A 19558-nucleotide genomic window follows, 5' to 3' on the forward strand; every position below is an offset into this window, starting at 1 on the left:
CGCTGCAGACGAAGGCCCCGTCAGACCTGCCGAGGTTTGGTGCATCATTTTCTGTGTAGCATTATTTGGCAGGAAGTATTTCCCATGATGCATTTTATTTAATTTGAATTGAAAGGACGTTCCGTACACCGTCAGCTCCATCAGACGGCAGCTCTATCTGTGTTAATGGATTTGCTTTGGCGTCATTCCAAATCCTTTGTGAAAACATGGGAGAATTCCAGCTGGGATCACCTGGGAAGCCCACGGGCCGAGGGTTTGATCCCCGAAGACAGACGTGCTGTCGAGTGTTTTTTTAAGGAGAAAAAAATTAATTAGGTCCTGGAAAAGCCTTTGTGGCGGCGCGGGGCACACGTGTGGCTGCTGTGTAGCTGCAGGTATGTGTGCGTGTGAACTTCAGAGCCACTGGCCAAGAATGTCTCAGGAGTGATTAGCAGTGTTAGAGCAGAACGAGAGCAGGCACGGAGCTGTCGGCGCAGGGAACCCAGCACGTCTGGGATTTAGAAACGGCAGATCAGAACATGATACCTCCGCGCTGACCCTGTGTTAAAGCCGCTGGAGCGTACAGGCGCGCACACACGTGCATGTGAGCCAATGTTGTGGAGACCTGTAGGTTGACGTGGCGTGGAATACTGTATTTGTAGTCCTCGGAACCACTGCCAAATACTGAGCCTACAGCGGTGGAGCTGATCCTAAACACCAAACACTCTGACTCTGACTCTGACTCTGACTCGGACTCTGACTCTGACTCTGACTCTGACTCTGGGAGTCAGTGCTCCAAAGTTTGACATGAGGGTCGTAGTTTGGGCGATGGTGGTAACAGATGCTTCAGTTTGTGGCAGCCTCCAGGGGGCGTTAGTGGGGCCTCAGAAAATTGAAGGGAAGATGGAAAAATAGCCAAAAAAATTTGAATAATTATATGTCCTGAACCGTACAGTACGTAAACTGCTGCAGTTTTTGAACAGTTTTTGACAAAAATAGACTAATTTATTATTCAGTGTGAATGTAGTGCTGAAAAGACGTTCATTAAAGATCTTCTTATGCTAAACAAGCGTAATAATTATTAAAAAGTGTGAAAATACGTTCTAAAAGTTGACTTTTTTGTAGCATTGTCAGCCAGAAGCTAATTGCTAAATGCTAATGTTTGGGAATCCCTGCTCTAATAAATGAAAACAAATACATTTAGAGAGGTGACACGGTCGGCCTGAGACATGGAGACGTCTGTGACTGGGCGGTCGTTGGTCGTACTGTACGGTCAGAGACGTATGTTCTAGTCCTGGTGTTGTGTCAACGCCACAAACATCACCTGACATAAAAGAGCCAATGAGAATCAGAGTTGATGACAAACAGAAACGCACAGTAAGAGAGTAGTGAGTATTTATAAACTGACACGTCTATATTTAGGCCGAGACGTCTGTGACATGATCTCACAAATCAGGACCAAATCAGGTCAAGGGTCTATCAAAGTCTGGAGAAGTTTGAACGACTCTGAGCCAAAAGCTTTGGTTTGAAAAACATGTCACGGTGAGAGAGGCAGGACGGAACCCGACGCTGTGACAGCTGCAGAGAGCGGCCATGATTGACAGTCTGCAGACTGATGAGAGGAGATCATCCACAGCATTTTCACATGTTTCATTCAACACACACACACACACACACACACACACCCACACACACACGCAGCTCAAAGGACACACTGCCTTCCTGCAGCGCGGAAACTCTCGAGGACACGCTGCCTTCCTGCAGCGCGGAAACTCTCGGTGTCACTGGATGAATATTAAGCGGAGCCAAGCCATCAGAAAGTTACAACAGGAGACGCCGCCTGATAGGACGGTGGTGACGGAGACTGACAGAAGTCATTTCTTCGCGTCCTGTCAGACACGTCCCCCTGGAGACGGACGTGTCTGACAGGACAGAGAAAATTAGGGAGAATAATCCAGTGAAACAGACGTCACTGCGATGACAGGTCATCTGGACAAGCTGAACCTGTTGACCTGTTGACCTGTCTCCTTTAGTTTGGTGCAGGTTTGAAATCCTTTGCCAACAGAACTGCAGCAGGTGTGTTTTAGGTCAACACTAATGGAGCGAAAGTTGAGTCAAGATCAAAAAACGTTTTATAGAACCACTAGGAAAGAAGACGAGTTCCTGTTGGACTGGTCGTCTTGTCAGTCCTGCTCTGTCACTGTTTCAGACACAGTTTGGTTTTAGATCCTGATTTGACCAATAGAACACAACCACATCCACGGGCGGGATTAAAGTGACATGTGATGAGCTTGACTCTGGGACGGCCTGGCAATGTTTAAAAAACGGCTGAAGACGGAAACTTTGAATTCAGTTGTGGGGCAGATTAGACAGTTCCCTGGGCTGCATTTGGCCCGCAGGCCGCCAGTTGGAAATCACTGCTGAAGCCTTGCACCTGTATATATGTATAATTTAGTAATTTGATGACTTTTATTGTCTCTGAGTACATGTGGCTGAAGTACTCTGGGTCTTATCACAGGTGAGGTCATTACGCAGAGTTGTAACGATGTCACAGCTGCAGATCAAGTGTTCGTCACTTAGGAACAGTCACACAGCCAGTTTGTAGACGTTAGCCGGGGTCATTAGCATTCCTCAGCCGTCTTCGTGCTGCATTTGGTATTCGACAGTAATCCACTCACAGGGGGAGAATGTCCAATTCCCTCTGCTCATCTCTGGGGTAAATTGTAATCATGGGCTCTGTGACCGATTTCCACTTTTAAACGCCAAACGTCAGGCAACGCATAATGTCAGCGCGGTGTCGAGACGCCGCTGCCGCTCCTTCAGAACGAGCGGGTGTCGATAACGTGAAGCGGCCAAACGGAGGCCGGTGCTGAGCCGACTCATAATTCATCCTGATGTCAAATCAATGGCGTTATTGACGTCGGCTCATGGATTCGCCTGCTGTCTGTTTGTGTGCATATTCCTGTTGACAGGATTACAGTGATCCCTTGCTATAACGCGGTTTACTTCTCACGGTTTCGCTACTTCACGGATTTGCATCGTGCATTGTGTTCTGCATTCTGATTGGCTAAAAAGTCACTCCGCTTCTTCTCTACCTGTGCGCCAATAACGTTGCGGTTTAATATGTACACGTACGTAAAACAGCTTGCCAAATTGACATTACGTACGTGCAAATTCTCTTGCAATTTCGAGTTTATCAAACCCCATAATGTCGACAAAACGCTCTGGACCGGCAAAAGTACCTGCGGTAGGGACCAAAAGGCAGCGGAAGATGCTGTCTATCGGTGATAAAGTAAAACTATTGGACATGCTAAATGAAGGTAAAAGCTATGCGGCTGTAGGTCGGCATTATGGAATTAATGAATCTTCCGTTCGTTCCATAAAGAAGGAAGAAAAAAACATAAGGAAGACAGCAGCAATAAGTTTTAATAAGGATTCAAAAAGGGTTGCAACTGCCCGCAACAAGACCAGGTAATTTGTATTTTTTTCATAATCATTTTTAATTTTCTCCCGTTCACGGTGGGCGGTGCTAATCTCCGCAATTTGAAGCCTTCTGTTCACGTTGATGATTAAAATTATTATTTGACAGTACATTACAGAAGTTATTTGTTGAAACGTTTCTAAAGTACTTTTATTTTACTTTATTTGTGAAACAAATGGTTGAGACTGTAAAATGGTTTGTTCGTTCTTTCTCTTCTTTTTCTGAGTATTTAATTGTAAAAAAAATAAAGATTTCTACTTCACGGATTTTGCCTATCACGGGTTCTTTTTGGAACGTAACCCCCGCGAAAAACAAGGGTTTACTGTATAACAGTTAGCTTCAGTGCTAAAACAGAAGGTGTGTTGGAGTAATTTAGCAGTTTTCCTTAAATGATAGTGTTGATTTGTCAAGTTCTCTGAGGCTGAGACACAAAAACTGATTTTGTTTCGATCCAAACTACAAGGTCTCCAGCTTTTATGCCGTTTTTTTAAGGTCAAAAAGACCTAAGACAAATTAGGGAAAAACAAAAAACGGTCTCTTTTATCCTGATATCCTTCCTTTATTTAAATCAACAGTGAACACCTGAGACCGACAGTACTGATACTGAGTCCTTTAAACGTTCTCCACAGGAACATTGGAACAGTTCCGTTCTGTACAGAGTCCAGCTGTAGTCAGCTGACTGCTGACCAGGTCATCATAACTGCTACACTGTGGAACCGTTCGTTACATAAATGGATTAAATCTGGGATTATTGGAAATACAGTACACATCATTCTGTCCATGCAGTAAAAATTTACACTAAAAATACCTGATGGTGAACGAACCAGACATTTCTAAAGGTAAACGTGGGTCGATGGTTCTGTGGAGTCGGATGTGGACTGGTTTCATAATGTCACTGGTTCCAGACCAGAGAGTGAAGCTGTTGTTGTTTTTACTCTGAAATTTTTTTTATATTTCTTTATATATTTTGTGCTGGTAGATCAGGAGCAATGAAATATAAAATAAATATATATTTATTATATACATTTACAGATATATAAATATATATTTATTAATAATTCTACAGTGTGTGTAGTAATGGCCATACACTGTAAGAGATATTATATATTATATATTATCTACGTGTGTTTATCTTGTATTAATAAAGTATGTTCAGTTCATATAAGTAAATATATATTTATCATTTTTTAGTGTAAAAAACTCAACTCAAATATTCAACGATCTCTGCGATAATCACATGACTGTAAAACTGAAGGTCATCAGATCAGTAACACCTCCCACTGCTGCTAACACCTAAAAACATACAGCCGTCAGTCCACCGCGTTAGTCTTTCCATGTTTTGAATCGTCTTCGTTGATGTAATTACTCAATCTTCTTCTCGCTCAAATCTGTTCTCACTGGAGCCTAAAGCTCGCTGCACCAGTCATTCCATTTGGACGTTTTCCAGTAAACTGAATACTTTACTTATTAATTATAAAAAAGAGAGAGAAACGCTGAGTAGCTACAACAGGAATTTAACGTTAAATTAGAGCAGAGTTAAGCTTTTCCGTCTCCGCGTCCAAATCCAATCATGCTTGAGTTGAGCTGCACTTTGTGGCTGTGGCTTTTATTGCATGAGATGGTTAGTTGAACAGGAAGTTTCCAACAGTAGAAGTAAATCCTCCGCCTGCAGCTGGGTCCAGGCTGCACTTCTCCCCCTCCCAGTCCTGTGTCACAGATTCTCACTCAGAGACTTCAGCCTTGGTTCTTCCTCCTCGTGTCTGACTTCATACAAATCCTGTCCTTCCACCATCCTTGATACCGGTGCGGTACGGCCAGGTCCTCTGCAGTGCATTGTGGGTTAGAACTTGTGTGATTTGCATCAATACACCAGTCCAATGTCTCAGGCTGCCACCACTGGATAATACTGTATAATTTGCTGGCTTTTATAGCTTGTGGCCACTGGGGGGCATCGGTCAGAATGCAGCCAGAATCAGAATAGCATATAGTTATAACCTACATACCAGTATTAATAATCAACTCTAGCTAAGTTAAATCTTAGGGAGGTCCAGTGTCAACATTTTGCCAATATCCGATATGCCGACATCGTCCAAACACTTAATTTCCGATTCCGATATCAACCGATACCAATATGGGCCTGATAATATTTATATATTTATCTGTACAAACCACTGTATGAGTATGAGATTAATTAAATAAGCTGCAATGCTGCCATCTAGTGATTTTCACTTTCATATACAGCCGTTTTTCCCCCAAATTGTTTTTAGGGCTCACATCGTTTGGTGAAGGAAAACACGATAACGATTCATCTAAAAATTGTAATTGCTGAAGGTAAACACCACACAGTGAACTGTGAACACTCTGACAAATCGTTAGCATTAGCATTAACACGTTTATTAAATATCCAGTCAATCACATTCAAAATCCAGGTCTGATTTTCCTGCTGTAAGGCAAGAGCACTCACCGCTCCTTCACCGTGTGGCACTCAGCCCTGAGATGATCATGGAAATCCCTCCCCATGTGGGAAATGTTCCAAACCTGGTGCTGGCTGAGAGGTTTTCCAGTATTCTCTGAACTGGTGGTGACTTATTTTTTAAGAAAGTTGGCTTTCATTAAATAACAAAAAACAAAACCCGATCTCATCCTGGCTTCTGTCGAGTGTCCTCACTTGGGTTTTTCTGTTCTGTTCACTCAGACGACTTAAGGGATGTGATTTTGACATGTTGCCAACACGGAGGTTGGAACATTAATTTATAACCAACTGAATGTCTTAAAGAACAATGCTGTGGTTCCTTATTCATGGCCTGAACCACTAAAGGAGGAGTGTTTGATGTTTGATGCCTTCACTGTTGAAAAATCGAAAATAAATTTAAACATTTATTCTTTTTTCTTTTTCTTTAGTTTTTTAATCCACTATAAATAAATCAAGTGCTTGGGTGTTGGCTGTTCCTGAGCAGCTCAGCAGACAGGGGGCAGTGGTGTAGTGATGTGACAAAAATGTATAAATCTCCATGACTGTAGTTTCTGTGGCTAACTAAAAGTGTTGATTGATGCTAACATCAGCAGAACAAAATCCCGAAATATATGTATAAATAATGGGCGCTTTGTCAGAGAGAGAGCGGTCGAGCGGCGCTTCAGTCACTCATTTAAATGGCCGCCGACATTAACAAGTGAGTCGCATTACATTATTTGTGAATGAAATCTAATTTTTAAACATGCGTTTTCAACTCCTGGTCAGACGGTCAGCTGGTGTCGGACTTTTTGAGGGACGTGTTGCTCGAGATAAGTGATGCATTATGGGATGCATGTTGTTTGGATACGGACAGTTTTGCATTCATTGGGCCAATTATAATTATCTCAGGGACTGGTCCAGTCTGAGGTTTTTTCTGGGCCATGAATAGCCCTCAAGCCACTGCTTGGGCAGGGCAACAACTTCCATTCAGTTTCAGAATAATGACTCATTTAGGTTGAAAGGATGATCGTTCATTTAGGTTGCTGTAAAAAAAAAAGTCTGCAGGAAGTGACTTCACTAAGCAGTCGTACGACGTGGCGCCCAGGAGAGTTTTGCAAAAGAAATGTTGAATTGAGTCAAAGTTGAGCTAAAGTCCAGGTTTTTTTCATCACACTCTGATTTCCTGTCCTTATCCGTGGCTTTCTGAATCCAAAAGATATTTTCGCAGACACAGCAGGATCGATTAATGGACACTCGCCACAGGAGGCGCAGGATTTCTGGAGTTGTCTGTCGACGCAGCACTAATCCCAGTCAGCGTGTCGTGCGCTAAGTATGCTGTTTGTGTAGCTTACATGTTTAAACCTCAAGGAACGCAGAGTCTGGTGCACAGAAAATATTCCAAATCTCCGGGCAGCCTGAACGGGTTTACGTCGGTTTTTGTCAGTCCACTCATGTGAAATGGATTATCATGTAAACGAGGGGAATGTTTGGTGTTGATATTTGGTGTGTACACTGTGAGTGGTTACAACAGGAAACAACCACCACGGCACAGCAGGTTGTGTGCAGCAGTGATAACTTCATGTGGATGTGGATAATGGGTGTCAGGGAAGAGGGGGTAAAGGAGGAGGGGTGTTTGAAGATCGGCCATTTGACTTTTGTCCTGTTGAGGTTAGACATGTTCATTACAAGGTGAAAATCGAGTTTGACAGATATTGATCAGGTCAGCATGGCAGCCCACCTGGATCGGAGTCACCAGCTCTATCTGTTGGAGGGCTAGAATTTTTCTGGACAGACTCCCTGGGGGCCGGACACTCAAATAAAACAAAATAAAAATCACATCTATGTCTAATATTATTATTTGATGTTTATTTGGGAATCCAGTCATGGGCCGTGTAGGATCGATCGGCGTACTGGATTTAGCCAATGAGCCACCAGTTGATGACCACTGACCTACGTGGCTTATTCTGTAATCGTTCTGTTTCAGTGAACTGCTAACGATGCATTCAGCGTTTCTTAAACGATCACAGAGTGGGCCACCCTGATGATGTTTCTGGGCCACATGTGGCCCGCGGACCGCTGTTTGAGTGGCCCATGTAATAAGACGTGTGGGAAAACATCAGCCAGTCAAGCCTCAGCTGTGACTGGGGGTGTAAATATAGCACCGTATCAGCAGCATCAGCTCGGTGGCACCTCGTGTGGTTACATCTCGCCGTTACCTAATGGTCTAATACCTGATCTTATCACCGTCTGTGTTCTGAATCACAGGCAGAGGCACATTCTGCAGCAGACGCTGGGACCAAGGTGATCTTCAGGTGAAACTCCACTGGATGTCCTGCCAACCGTCACGCTGTCGGGTGAGTTCACTTCATTTCCAGATTCTCACCTCCAAGAATCACAGTGATGCTGACGAGAGGCCCAGACTAAAAGTACTCCATGACTTTCCTTTTTTCTTTTTGCAATTAAGTCAGAATGACTTTAAAAAAAAAGAAAGTTGTTTTGTTTCGGTAATACGACCTGCCTTTATATGTTCTCCTGGCGTCGGTTCTGGGTTTTTCTTGCGGCAAAATTGTTTGTCACACAATTAGAAAATCAAACGACAAATCCTCACTGACGCTCCACCAGAACAACAGAAGGTTCCAGAGTTCATTTGGATCATGTTGGTCAAGGGATTCCTCCGCAGCACTCTCTTTGATAATGTTGAGTTTGAATAAACCGTCCATTAGAAGCAATCTGACTGCATCAAATGTAGCTTTTGGGAAGTTTAAAATCCTCTTAGTGTCTGGATAAGCTGAAGAAAACAGCGAGCCTCCTGCTGTGTCTGAGCCTTTCAGTCAGTGGGAGGTTGGTTATTAATATGGTGTTTTTATACGCAGATGATATCTGTTGTGTTGTCCAATATTTTACCACCACGTTGACACTCTTGGACGTTTCTGTGTGCAGCCAGTTGAAAGGTTGTGTTTAATCAGTTTTTGTGGACGAACGTCACGTATTTTTCCACTGAATGTAGTTTATTCTGTTGACTTTTTTATGGCTAGACATAATCTGACACTAAAATATATTTACCCAGAGTTCTCTGGCTCTCATTTGGCTCGACTACTGCTTGTATCTGTATTTCTGCAAATGGAGCACCATGTGTATTTATTTTAATTTTTGTTACAGGAAAAAAAAAAAAGAAAATTAGGCCAAAACACTTGGAATACATTTCCTCTGGTTTGAATGGATTTGTTGCAACATTTTTGACAACTTTGAGGGATTCAGCTATGAATTTTGGTTTTTAGAATAAAAAAAAGGAATTTTCATTTATTGTAATTATTGCCCCTCCCACATTCCCCTTTTGCACCCTCTATTAGCAATAACACTATGAATCTGAGGGGGTCATGCCCCCTCCCCATCCCTAGTGCCATCTGCACCCATGGTACGGTACGGTTAAAACATCTTAAAATGCGTTTGACAAATGAAGTATTGCAGTAATTTCTCATAGTTTCTGAGTCTAAAGCTGTTTGTTCAGGGAACAATTGTCGTTGTGTGTCCACCTCACAGAGACTCACAGAAACAACACACTTATAAATGGGAATATATAAGACGTCTAAATGCCCCCCCCCCACGCCGCGCTCCCCCTGTGTAATAAAAATGTACAGCAGATGAAGCAGATGAATCATGAGCTAGCCTCGGGGCTCCAGGCCATTTTTCAGCTCCCTCTCTAGCCATTACCTGCTGTTTGCAATTGCACACACATCCACTCTGACTGTGGTGAACGCCACAGAGGAAAATATGCCTGAGCAGAAGGAGAAGTCCACGCAGGTATTTAAGTAATTCTCCCCATATGTGTGGAGCTGCAGTGTCACTCGCAGCCTTCAGACATCACTGATGTGGACTGATGTGTTGGTGCAGGCTTCTGTGTTCGGCAATCGAGTTGACTGTTTAAGTTAGGAACATTCCTGCGATCGTTGGCTAATACGGCTAACAGTATAATGGCATCATTTTCTGTCCACTCGCAGCCCATCAAGCCATAAAGTGATCCAGAACCAGACAGAACACCATTTCATGTACAGTACAGGCTGATAAATGACATGTTTGCTCCTGAATTATCCCGTTGACCTGCTGCTGGACCAGTCCCGTGCTTCTACTTTACTGAAACAACAGTGAACTGGAGAGTAATCCTGTTACAGCAGCTGCAACAACGTGGATTTGTTCTAATCTGACTTAAGTTGACACAACCCCAGACGTCGCTTAGTTTCAGGAAATACTTTTTTTTTTTGGTTGTACTTTATTATAGTTGGGTAGATAAACGTACAAATATAAGTCTTATATGGAGATATTTTTCACTCTCACTTTTTTGACACACAGCTGTATTGTAGTATACAGTAAGTTTACAACATGAGTGTACTAAGAGGTTTTCTGTTCATTTATTTGGGGTCTTTAGATATGCTAATATGCTAAAAGGAGGATTTTTTTAGATATACTAATATGCTAATATGCTAAAAGGAGGATTTAATGTATTTCAGTAGGCTACAGCAGTGTTTCCCAAACTTTTTCTGGGGACCCACATTCATAAGGCACAAAACTTACAATATTTGTGTCTCAACAGTACTGTGGGCCTACAATATATGGTAGAACTGTCCCAACCCTGAGAAGTATAAAGCAGTAGAAGATAAATGAACTGCATCAACCTGTATGCAGATGATGAAGTGTTGTGAATATGGACCAGACTTTAGGAAAAGGGTCACACATTTCCCTTTAATTTTTTTGCTCTGGGCTAAACATTATTTAAATATCCCCACATTACATTCAGACATACTGTATGTATTTTTTTTACACAGAGAGGGTTTTACTTTATACAAATCAGCGTGAAAGTATTTGTCAAATGGTGTTATGTCATACAGTACAGGGCTCTGGATGTGTCTGCTGACCAACACTGAGTTCTGACTTCTGGTATAAAAAAAAATTGTTCCCTGAAGGCAACACAGAAAACCATGGATGTTTACAGCAAACCTGTTAAATATTTCAAAATTCTGAACGGAGGAGAAGAACCAGTTTGGTTTCTATATCCTGTCATGGCAAACTCTGAGAAGGACATTTGTCTCATGCTATAGTTTGACTTTTTTCTTTTTGATAATGACAGTTTTTCCTGCATGACAGATTTCTAGAAACTTGCGTCTAAAGAATTTGACTCTTCTGAACAACAGTTTTCGTCCTCTGTGACTGTTGGCCTGAGGGTGAAGTGATACAACTGTGTCCCAGGTAGTACCTCACACCAGGCCAGTGGTTCTGCTCAGCCTTTCAATTATAGATGCTAGCGCCATCTTTTGACACATTCACAGCTTTTACATTAAAATTCTACTGAATTACAAATCGAAACATTTCCTACTGTGAGACAAAAAAAGGAAGATATTGTAATAAAACTGTCAGCTTTGTGTCCTCTAGGGGACCTTGTCCCTTATTGTGTAAACAGAATCTCTTTCATGTTTAAACACCGAACAGTAATTAAAGTCAATCAAACACCAGCCATAATATCATATCAGGTATAGTTATTTTAATTCCAGTACATTTATTTATTTAGTCTGGTTTGATTGACAGTCTTCAGGTAAAATGGACTCAGCTGCTCTTAATGAAGATGGACAGATAGACAGATAGATTGATATATAGACAGATAGACAGACAGATCAATCTAGAGTTTTAGGCTCCAGCACCAATAAAACAAGACTAAGTCTGTCCTTAAAGAAACTGACTGTCAGTGTCTCCAGGTTAGAAAAGCTGAGGTAGTTTTAAATGTGTGGGTTTTTTTTTTCTTTTTCTCTGAATATCACTGTGGGCTCTTCATGTATCTCTCTCGGTGCTCCGTCCTATTTCTCATGCAGTTCAACACATTGTGTACTGCCGGCTTTGTTGGTGGCCCCCGTCCCTTCGTGTCCCAGTTGGAGGTGGAGGCTACTGCAGATAAGGCGATGTGTGGCTTCAGAACGGCTCCACAGTGGCCTGAGAGCTGAACATTGTTCTGTACGGCACTGGACCAAAACAGCGTGGGAGCGTTTTAGAGACGAGGCCGAGGAGCAGTGATGTGGAGCTGGGCCGGAGCTCCTCCTGAGAGAACTCGTGTTTTTATCTTTCGTGTGCTGATTATTGAAGTGGAGGGATTAGTATGAAATGATGAATTACAAATAATACGTTTTTATCACATTTAGAATATATTACATCTGGAGAGAGAGAGAGAGAGGGAGAGAGAGAGAGAGAGACAAAGACAAAGATACTTCCCTGTGTGTAAATTCGTTACAAAGTGAGCGCTCCATCAACGTCTTGCGTTTTCACAAGTCTTCGGTTGCGGTTCGTTCCAAAGAATTGATGTAAAGACAGAGTTTCGGAGAAGTGAAACAGAGAAGAGAAACTAAAGGACGTTTCCTTCTGAATGTGACGGTAGGAATAACGGTGGAATCTGTCATCCTGTAATGCTGAAATATAAGCAAGGTCTTTGGAGGGTTTTTTATACGAGACCCTGAGACGAGGCACAAGGACGCAGTGACCAAAGAGATGTTTTCTCTTCTTCTGTCTCTCTGTCGTTCTTTAGCGGCGACACTGGAGGATTTTTGACTAAACAACACTTCATCTGATAAAAACTGACCTCAACCATAACATCCTGGATATTCACCGATTTTTCTATCACAGTATTTTGCTCTTTAAAAGTATTTTTGGAGAATAGTCAAAGTTTGCAAACTGGTCACATGCCCTCACCGGGGTGACCTGGTGTCACCTGGGGTGAAGTCCTGATTGGTGGAATCCCTTTTTTTGTAAAGGTGTTTTTTTTTAACCCTCATCATGATGTGTCTGAATTTTAAAAGTCGATTCTTTGTGATGTCACTTTTACCCAGTGGCTGTGAGGAAAGTAGGGCAGACTGTCAACCCAGGGCTGAGACTTGTGTCAATCACAGAGTCACCTATCGTCATATCAGTCCGCCCACCCACAGAGAAGCTCAAAGATGGAAGGAGAGAAAGTAGAACTTTAGTGGTGGGTTAGAGAACAATCTGGATCTTCTGAGTTCTGTCTCAGAAATAAATTCAGATTTTGACTCTGTATATCTCTGTATAGTTTAGTGACCAAGTTGTTGAAGGTTCTCTTGATACTGGGCGTGACGACTGGGTTTCAAACCCGGCTCTAATGGAATCAATAGATACATGAATAATAACAAATAAAAACAAATGAAGGCAAGGTACCGTATTTTCTGGACTATAAGTTGCACGTGTTTTTTCAAACTCTGGCTGGATTTGGACTTGGATTTGTGACTTATACTCAGGTTACAATATATGATTCTCCATGTTTGTTATTTTTACACTGACAGCCGCTAGAGGGCAGTCTAGATGGCTGGTGCGACTTATACTCTGGTGTGACTTATATGTGTGATTTTCTTCGTTATTATACATTTTTTTTGGCTGTAAATGAGAAATTCTTGCCAACCATCGTGTCTTTTGTGTGTAATGTTTTCAGCGTTTCAAAAAGCAGCACTGAAAAAGCATTTTCAGAGACTGAGAAGTGAAGACGGTAGAAAACAAAGCCATAAACGGGTCATAAATCCTCCACGTTTTGCTCGACGTTGGCAGATGTCAGCAGGCATTTCTGACTGTTGCAGCCCGGCTCCAGCGATGTGATTGCCTGGAGGTGGGGAAGTTCACGCCTGCTTTAGAGTTGTAATGGTCTGCCAAAGAGACGTGCAGCAGTAACAAGCTGTGCTGAGAACACTGTTTGTTCTGCTCAGGGCTATATTTGCACGTTGACTGTGTTTCAGCCTCAGCTGCGCGGCTCATAATGTCGATGACAGAAACTGCCGCACACCAAGGTGTGAGGTGAGGGGGTGACGGGTGAGGGTGGGTGAGAGAGAGGATTTTTGCAGATTTATAATCGGTGATGAGCTCCGTGTTCTTTTCTCCGCTCTGGTTCACTACAACCAGGGACTGTGAATTTTTCCCTCCTGAACATTTCAAACCAATTAGCCAGTTTGAAGCTAAAGCACGTCTGGCGTCAAAAGACAAATGTTGTTGTTGTTGTTGTTGTTTGAGCTCCTGCTTTTTATTGTCACAGTGTCAAAAGGGAAAATAAACGTTTTATTGTTCTGCACTTGGCTCTGTGGTCACGGACAGGATGATTAAATGAGTCTATTTTAGGGTAAATTAGTGTTAATTAGTGCAAACGCTCACTGATGATTTAGTCAATTGTTTGAATTTTTTAATAAAATAATCAGGATCGTCAGACACTGGTACAAATACGCTCTTACAAGGATATATATATATAGGGTTGATAGTCGCGGTGTAGCGAATACAATTTTTTTTCTTTTTCAGGCACTCGGCCCCCCCTGGGGGTAATGAGTGACGGTGACACGAGAGGTGTTACTCTAATTTTTAGATCGTTCTCCTTGTTTCAATCCAGAACTATGTCCAATTTTTTTTTAGCAGTTTTGATTAATGTGTGACTGAGAGAAGTGTCTCGGCGAGAATCCACTGAATTAAAGATTACTTTCCATTTTTGCTGTCATAAATGGCTAAAATATTTATATACATCTACATACATGCATACACATATGTGACTGAGTGATGACTCGGCGAAACAACTGTGAGCCAAAGTTAGACATCATTAGTCTTTACTCTTGACTAGTGCCATAAAATGACTGACTCAGCATAAAGATGAATCCATGTCTGTTGTAATTTTGCGCAGCTCCAATAATCACTCCACCTGATTGGCTTCGGTTGACCAGGCAATCAAAATTGACTGAAACCAGTAAATCATCAGCCTTTCTTGCTGATGAGCATGAAAATATTCAATAGAGAGAAGAGAACTTGATCTGTATGTTATCTCCTCATGACCTAAATATTTAGCCTTTGGCTTTAAGAAGCTGTTAAAAACTCTAAGCCGTCTCCTCGACAACGGGCCAAACTGCTGAAGATGACAGAGTGAGATGGTTAAAGCCCCACTACCCCGGTCTTTAGAAGAGAGAGTTGATAATAAGTCGAATTATCTTCACGTCAGATCCTTGAAGTCCATGAGAACCAGAGTTATTTATGAGTCAGACTCCGGTCTTTTCTTAGCTCATAAAACTTTTCCTCAGAGTAATGTCAGACCACAATTAACCCCGGTCTTATCTCCTCCTTCTGAACCCTTTTAACCAGAACACCAGAGTTTTTGTTTTGTTTTGAGGAGTAAATCCAGATATTTGTCTTTAGTGATTTGAAACTTCTGGACGTCAGAGAGGCTTCAACCAAGAGGAAGTCTAGAATTTACAGAATTATAATCACCACCTTACTGTACACACCAGCGACAGAGCGTCTTAAACACACACCTCTGTACAGCAGATAGCTGTTATTAGCCCTGTCCTAACAGAACGTTCCTCCAGCTCTTCAACATCTGCCACGTCTCCCAGATGGACCGCACAACCTTTAGATTGGGCCAGAGGTTGGACTGCTCTCTTCCCTTCCTGATAGTTACTCTCTGTACAGGAAGTTATTCAATAAGTACGTGGAGTATATGACGAGAAGGTCTGGTACAAATACAGAGACCTCACAAAGTCACTGTCATTAACCTGGTTTGTTGTTGGAGGTCGGGATGTGTTGGACTCCAGTGGCACCACCTCAAGTCACCTCTTGGATGTGTCAGGATGTGTTGGACTGCAGTGGCACCACCTCAAGTCACCTCTTTATGTATGTTTATATATTTATATATGTACATACACATGTCTGCACACACACATGTGTGCATATATCACACGTCTGCACACACACATGTGTGCATATATATATAAATATATATATTTATTTTCTATGTATGTATATATATACGTATATTTTATATATACTGGATATATTTATATATAAACATATACTGGTCAGACGTGGTACTGCACGTGGCTGTCTGTGTATGCAGTCACAGACACACACACACACACACACACACACACACTGTCACTAAAGATAAGCCTTTACTCGTCTGTTAAGTTTATAAAAAGAGAATTGATTATCACACGTACTCCAGGCGATTATTAATTACTTTCCAGGAATGCTGTGGTCCATTAGCTGGGATTTTAATTGGGGCAGTACAGCAGGGGTGTCAAAGTATTACCAAATGGGGGGGACGGGGGGGTGATTCCATCATGTAGGAAACCCTGGGGCCGATTTAAAATGACAGTGTTTTTTTTATTGCTGATGTCTGATCCGGCCCGCTTGATGAAATAAAAACATACACAAACAGTGTGATTGTTCTGCTCCGGCCCACTGGACACAGTTAGGTTGCCTGTGGCCCAGTCGGTTCGACACCCCTGGATTAACCACTCCTCCATCCTGTTAATACAGATTCTACTTTATTATCAAAACATATTTTCTAAAAATAAAATTCTCACTAACTCTGGGGGCGCTCCAGGTCACCGACATTTGATTCACTTTTCAAGTTCCCATCAGCAGGTGTTTTTTAGTAAGAGTCCAGGCAGCAGGCAGATCCAGTTGTGGGAAAAGGAGAATGAACTTTTTCACCTCCCGTGGAGGAGATAGAGGAGCTGTGAAAGGCCTTTGTACGGGCGCTGCTGGGGAACATGGAGCACGAGCTAATGCACAGTTAGAAAAATGTTCCAGCAGTTCTGACGGGAGGTGACGGATCAATGGGCCAGAGGAATGTCTGCATCCACCTGAGCAGAAAACAAGAATGAAGCCCAGGGTGGAGGTGGTCTTTGACAGAGCTGTGGTTAAATCCTAACACAGGTGAAGCTGAAGGAGGCTTCTGCCTTCAGCTGCATTTTTACTTCATAACTCTTGATGCACGTGGTTCACTCTGTGATAACAACCTCTCCTCCACGACTGCTGCTCTCCAGCCAGGATATGTGGAACATTCAGGAATTTTGGATCAGTGTCTGGGTTCAGTGCGGTTACAGTTTTATTTTATTTTTGTTAAATAAAATGATCGAATTGGCTCTGTGATCACAATAAAAGGGACGAGGTGATCTGAGCGCAGCAGCCACCGCAGTAAGAGCTCTCTCTGTGCTCAGGCTGGGCCCACGGTGGAGAAATGCAAATTCAAATGCTTTTGTGACAAACACCAGACGCCAACTTAAAGGAACAGTTTGCTATTTTTAGCAACATTTCTTCTTCCTGTGACATGGATGTCAACTTGTGTTTGTTAAAACCAGCCATGAAATCCTGACGGCAGCTGACGGGACGTCGACTTTGATTGGTTTATATTTCTCTAAAATAGATAATGGAGGTGGGCTTTAGGGCAAAACACTTCTGTACATATATATACACACATATATACATGTCTGTGTGTATATACAGTTAGTATACACATGTACTAACTGTATTACTAAAAGGAAGGTATCAGAACTGGTATCAGTATTTGTAGAGGGTGTAGTATTGGTATCAGTATCTACAGTTGTCATCCTGGGTAGATATTACTCTGCATATTGGTATCAGTATGTAGTATTGGTATCAGTATTTGTAGAGGGTGTAGTATTGGTATCAGTATCTACAGTTGTCATCCTGGGTAGATATTACTCTGCAGAGCTGCATCTAGTTATCGACAGAACAAATATTCCAAGAAAATATTAGATTTTCTTTTGCCTGATTTTCATGGATTTACATTTATATTAAATTGCTTCCAACAGAGCGCTTTTATTATTCAGTCAAGTAGTTCACATGGTTCGTGAATATTATATATCCAGATCAATGAAATGCCACAGATGTATAATTGTCTTTCTGCATTTTTTAAAGCCTAAGTGGACGTTGACGAAATCGTCACTCACTCTAAGAACTCAAATCTTTCGAGCTCTCTTTCATTTTTGGTTTGGCGTTTCTTTCTTCTGTGGACGTGAGTTTCTGTATTTGATCCACAGACACTCGTTACGCTCTGTACGTTTACATCAGCGTCGCTGCATCTGAGTGTGAAAATTAAGAGGCACTGTTGTCCCGCACGGCTGTGTTTGTGACACAGAGGAATTTCATTGTTTTTCCTTCACATACGGTCTCCTACCTTACCTGTCTCCTCTGATCCTTATCACTTTTCAAAGCCAGTCTTCGTGTTATTCCAAGTGGAAGATTTTCCCCCTCTTTCCTGCCAAGCTGCTATTGTTTTACAATGAGGAATCTGTCCTGCGTGCTCTCAGTCAGACCTGATGGATTTGGCGTGGAATTCCGTGGCTGCTCCAGGGAGTTGGCTTTTCACAGCTTTTATGGCTGTGATTAAAAATGAATGTCTTAAATCGTGGCAGCTCACGTCAACTCAGGAGGAGATGACTGGCTCAGCGTCTCTGCCTGTTGTTGTCTCCTTCTCTCCTCCTCTCCTCGTCTGTGCCACGCTTCTATAGTCCCATCTATCACCTGTCTCCCGCTTGACTCCTTCCATTTACATTCACTTTTATTCCTTGTGGCTAGATTTTCATGTTACCAGTTGGAATTTCCTGAATTGGAAACGGTAGCAAATGAAGTCCACCGCAAGGAAAACATGATTTAAATCGGACGACGACACGTGTGCTTAGAGTGAGCTATCAGGTAGAATACTTTCTTCATCCTCTGTGGATTTGTTATTATAAACAGAAAAACTTTAACATTTACTTTCTTATTCTTCTTACTTTGCACAAAAGTTGTCTCAGTTCCTCTACGCCGCAGTGACACGCAAAATAATATTCCGTTAGGTGGCAGCAGATGGCTATAGACCCAGAGCTGATCTTTTGTGCCTTTCTTCAATTCCTGCAGGCATATCAGGGTTGTGTTCAACTAAATAGGCCCAGGTTTCACACAGAGTAAACAAACTTCTCACGACATGAAGAAGCTAGCCTCACCATTCACCACTCCATCACGTACTGAACATACACTCTATGGTTAACTGAGTCCATTTTTCATAGCGTGGCCTTTGTCGAGTCATTTGTCAATATTAAAACCATCATTAAATAATCGAGTATTAATTCAGATGTTTAAGTCCATATTAGCCTACGGCCCTTTTTTAAACTGGTTTCTAAAACTAGGGATGTTCGATATTAACTTTTGCCGATATCCTGACAGAGGACACGTCACTATTTTTTAAATCACATCTTCTGGGCCAAACTCAGACTCTACACAATTATTTTTTTATTAACGGAGGAAAAAGCGATTCTTAGTGGATATTATTGGCCGTCCCAAGGTCAAACTGATTTGGTCAAGGTTTTCTCTTGTGAAACTGTGTAGGAACCACATTGAATAGATAAAAACAAGGCAAACAAACGTACCGCTAAAGTTTGAACAGTTACGAGCCACGGGTTTAACCACAGACCAGTGTTCAATGCATTTGCCCTTCACAGACTCCGAGGCTGCAGCTGCTGCTAATTTACGCAGCAAATCTCCTGAATGTCAGTCGTACTGTGATGAAATGAAAACAGAGATAAAAAAGAATGACTGTGTTTGTTAAAGGACCAAGAATTGACTGATCCAAAGAATTTCTGGATAAACATGAAAAAAACTATAATCATCTTGTTGTTGACTCATAATTACTAATTAAACTCGATTGCTGGAGTTATCCAAAACTGAATCACCACACAGAGCCGTCCTGCGTCATGTGACTCCAACCCCATCAGTCTGTATGGTAGTCAGTTGATGTAGTGAGATTACATTTAAATGCATCACCTGCTGCTGCTGTTCCGTCTGATACGACT

General features: G+C 42.1%; 1 protein-coding gene across 2 annotated transcripts in view; it reads left to right on the top strand.

Moving 5' to 3' along the window:
- cemip (cell migration inducing hyaluronidase 1) overlaps positions 1-19558 on the top strand; it is a 107825-nt gene that overhangs the window by 8482 nt on the left and 79785 nt on the right. For both annotated transcript variants that reach the window (XM_025055480.1, XM_025055479.1), the window contains exon 2: positions 8178-8266. The gene's annotated coding sequence lies outside the window, so the exon portion shown is untranslated. The remainder of the gene's footprint in view (positions 1-8177; positions 8267-19558) is intronic.

Source organism: Cynoglossus semilaevis, chromosome 5, assembly GCF_000523025.1.
Source record: "Cynoglossus semilaevis isolate Cse_v1.0 chromosome 5, Cse_v1.0, whole genome shotgun sequence".
Taxonomy (NCBI): Eukaryota; Metazoa; Chordata; class Actinopteri; order Pleuronectiformes; family Cynoglossidae; genus Cynoglossus; species Cynoglossus semilaevis.